The sequence below is a fragment of the Chrysochloris asiatica genome, unplaced genomic scaffold (genome assembly GCF_000296735.1).
Source record: "Chrysochloris asiatica unplaced genomic scaffold, ChrAsi1.0 scaffold00002, whole genome shotgun sequence".
NCBI classification, from domain to species: domain Eukaryota; kingdom Metazoa; phylum Chordata; class Mammalia; order Afrosoricida; family Chrysochloridae; genus Chrysochloris; species Chrysochloris asiatica.
In genome coordinates this window covers 2514652-2518998 of record NW_006408520.1, presented here as the reverse complement: position 1 = coordinate 2518998, position 4347 = coordinate 2514652, and the positions used below count along the sequence as shown (strand labels likewise).

General features: G+C 36.6%; 1 pseudogene; it reads left to right on the top strand.

Moving 5' to 3' along the window:
• The first annotated feature begins 1936 nt into the window (after positions 1–1936).
• Positions 1937–2561, top strand: LOC102814092 (annotated as a pseudogene).
• The last annotated feature ends 1786 nt before the right edge of the window (positions 2562–4347 follow it).

Sequence of the window (4347 nt, the reverse complement as noted above, 5' to 3'; positions counted from 1 at the left end):
CCACCAGCAGTGTATAAGGATTCCAATCTCTCTAAACCATCACCAGCAAGTTTTGGTTCTGATTATTTGAAATTTGCTATTAATTCTGTATTGATATAATGCTTCATTTCAGATGTGGATCTGTGGGATAAGCACTGAACTGCTAACCACAAGGTGGGTGACTCAAAACCATCAGTCACTCCTCAGAAACACTGCATTGTTGTTGTTATTAGGTGCTATCAAGTTGGTTACAATTTAGAATGACCTAGTGCACAACAGAACAAAACACTACCTGGTCCGGTGCCATACTCACTGTTGTTGCTACACTTGAGCCTTTGCTGTTTCCACTGTTGCAATCCATCTTGTTAGAGGTCTTCCTGATTTTTGCTGGCCCTCTACTTTAACAAGCATGGCGTCCGTCTCCAAGGATGGATCCCTCCTGATAATATTTCAGAAGTATAAGACACAAAGTCTTAACATCCTGACTTCTAATGAGTATTCTTGCTGTATTTCTTTCAAAACAGATTTCTTTGATCTTCTGCAGTCTATAGTACTTTTAATATTGTTTTGCAACATCATAGCTTGATGCATTAATTCTTCTATGGTATTCTTTATTCATTGTCCAACTCTCAGATGCATATGAGGCTACTGAAAATACCATGACTTGGGTGAGGGACACCTTCGTCCTCAAACTGACATCTTCTTTGCTCTAGAATACTTTAAAGAGGTCTTGTGCAGCAAACTTGCCTAATGCAATATGTCATTTGATTTCTTAACTGCTGCTTTCATGAGTATCGTTAGTGGATTCAAGCAAAATGAAGTCTTTGACAACTACAATCTTTTCTCCATTTTCATGATGTTATTACTGATCCAGTAGTGAGGATTTTTGTTTTCTTTACATTGAGGTACTAGCCATACTGAAGGCTGTGGTTTTTGATGTTCATGAGCAAACTTTTTAAGTCCTCTTCACTTTGAGCAAGTGAGGTGGTATCATGAGCATAACACAGGTGGTTAATGGATCTTCTTCCAATTCTGATGCTATGATCTTCTTCATATAATCAAGCTTCTCAGATTATTTGCTCAGCATACAGAATGAATAAGTATGGTGAAAGAATACAAACCTAGTGTACAACTTTTCCAATTTTAAACCATTCGGTGTCGCCTTGTTCTGTTTTAATATCTGCCTATGGTCTATGTATAGGTTCCTCATGAGCACAATTAAGTGTTCCGGAATACTCATTCTCCACAATGTTGTCCATAGCTTGTCATGACCCACACAATCGAAAGCGTTTGTGTAGTCAATAAAGCACAGGCAAACATCTGTCTGATATTCTTTGCTTTCAGCTAAGATTCATCTGACATCAGCAACCATATCCTTATTCCACATCTTCATCTGAAACAGGCTTGAACCTCTGGCACTTTCCTATGAATGTACACTTGTAGTTGTTTTTGAATTATCCTGAGAATTATTTTACTTACATGTGATATTAATGATACTGTCTGATGACTTCTGCATTTGATTGGGTCACCTCTCTTTGTTATGGGCAAAAATATGGACCTTTTCCAATCAGTTGGTCAGGTAACTCTCTTGCAATTTTCTTGGAATATATGAATGAGCACCTCCTACATCAGTTTGTTGAAAGATTTCAATTTGCATTCTAGCAATTCCTGGAGGTTTTTTCTTTGCCAATGCCTTCAGTGCATGGTGGGTGAAACCATTAGCTCAAACACAGTCACAGAATGATGCATGAGTGGACAGTGTTTTACTTTGTTGTACATAGAATTGATATGAATCAAGATCAACTCCATGGCATCTTCGGCAAATATGTTGTATGTAAACTGAAGTCTTTTATCTTTTGCACTACAGAAAACATACTCAATAGTTCTGTTTCAATAGAACTTTTTTTCCTTCTTCTTCAAAAATACGGTTGGGGCTCTTTCCAGCCAGCGCGGAGCGATGGGTATCTCCCGGGACAACTGGCACAAGCGCTGCAAGACCGGGAGCAAGAGAAAGCCCTACCACAAGAAGTGAAGTATGAGCTGGGACGCCCGGCTGCCAACACTAAGATCCGCCCCGCCGCATACACACAGTTATGTGTTAGACGAGGCAACAAGAAGTACCGGGCCCTGAGGCTGGATGTGGGGAACTTCTCCTGGGGTTCTGAGTATTGTACTCGGAAAACAAGAATCATTGATGTTGTCTACAATGCGTCCAATAATGAGCTGGTTCGCACCAAGACCCTAGTGAAGAACTGCATCATGCTCATTGACAGCACACCGTACAGGCAGTGGTATGAGTCCCACTATGCACTGCCTCTGGGCCGCAAGAAGGGAGCCAAACTGACTCCTGAAGAGGAAGAGATATTAAACCAAAAGCGATCAGAGAAAATCAGAAAAAATATGATGAAAGGAAAAAGCATGCAAAAATCAGCAGTCTTTTGGAGGAGCAGTTCCAGCAGGGCAAGCTTCTTGCATGTATCGCTTCCAGACCAGGCCAGTGTGGCCGAGCAGATGGCTATGTTCTAGAGGGCAAGGAGCTGGCGTTCTATCTGAGGAAAATCAAGGCCCGGAAAGGCAAATAAAGCCTCCTCCCTCACATCCAGCACATGTATTAAAGGTGTTTATTCTAAAAAAAAAAAAAAATACAGTTTGGATTATTAGTGTCCCACACATAACCTTTTAAACTGTGACCACACAGTTTTCCATATTATTTCACTGGAATTTCTGTTTAATTGATAAGTGGCACCATTTAGTCTCACCATTTTATGCAACCATTTCTCCACAAGAAAACTAAGTCAGTTAAAGCAACAATAAACTACTTCATTGTCACAGTGGTTTGTTTTACCAAGAACTAAAATATGTAGGAATTTTGGAATGACCCAAATATTTTGGTTTAAAATCAGTATATATGTCCCTCTTTATAAACAAGATGCAGTATATTATAAGTGTCCATAGAAGGTAAGTTACTCAATACTTTAATGAATTAAAATGGAAAAAGCCATTTTAAAAAAAAAAAAAAAAAAAAAAAAAAAAACAATTTCCACTGACAGATTTACTTTATTTTGTTCCTTGCTTTTGAGCTACCATCTTAACTAAAGTTTCCAGAAACAGGAAGATGAGATTATTGAAAAACCTATAGTCCTTCCTTTGGAAGCTTACTTAACCCTTAAACTACTTTCTAATAGTTTTTATGCCTTGGCAAGTAATTTCCAATAATTATTGCCCTTTTGAATTGTAGTATTTTAATTAATTATTCTGTTAAATAGATTAAGTGTATGTTTAAATGTTGTACATCTGTTTCAAACACAGCAATAAAAATGTAAAGGGAGAAATCCAATGAAACATGAATCTTTAATAAAAACATAAATTATTGGGAGAAAATCACAGGCCTTCTATAATTCAGAGTCCTGGTGTGACACTATACGATAAGCACTGGATTTCTAAGTGCAAGGTCAGTGGCTCAAATCCAACAACTGCTCCTAAGAAACCCTATACAGGGTTGCTATGAGTCAGAACCAAATCAACAGCACCTTACAACAACAGTGGACTTTAGGACTGAAACCTGGAAGTATTGATCATTTTCTAATTTGGTAAACTGAGTTAATGAATATTAAAAATGTCCATGCAAAATGGAAAGATATAAACTCATTGCTTGAAACCAGGTCTAATATTGTTGTTTTGTTGTTAGGTGCCATCTTATGGGGTCTTCCTGTTCATAAAAGGAGACTTTTAAAAAACGCTTTTTATGCACTTAATTGAGGACATTTTTATGAGTCTTTATACCAAATAATTTAATTCACTACTCATTATATGGCCAGATTTGAGTTTACTCCACATGCAATAAATTTGAGAAGACTCAAATGATGATGCTTCAGTAAGATTCCAAGAGGCCAACTACAGGCAAATACAGAACATAAAAATCTTTTATATGGTGATAAACAGCAGGGAAGTTAAAACAAAACTAAAACTTTCTAGTCCACATGTGTCAACAGAAAAAATAAAGAAATCTCAAGATGTTACTATAAATATGGATTCCTGCTAAGAATGGTGGCCAAGAAAGTTAACAATTGAATGTGAACGAACCCACTACAAATGCAAAATTTTTATAAACCACTCTGAGGAAGTCTTTTTTAAAGAATATCTAGAATGATCAGAGAGATATATGAAGGAAAAACATACATTAAAAATAAATTTTAAAACAAGTATGTATAAAATAAAATAGAGAATATGAAAAAAAACCAACCAGAAATATTAGTAATTGCTGTTGTTATTAATAGGTGCCACTGAGTTAGTTCAGACTCAATGAAAGATATATTCCTTTAGAAAAAAAAAAAAAAAGAAAGAAACTAAAATCATTGGCATATACTC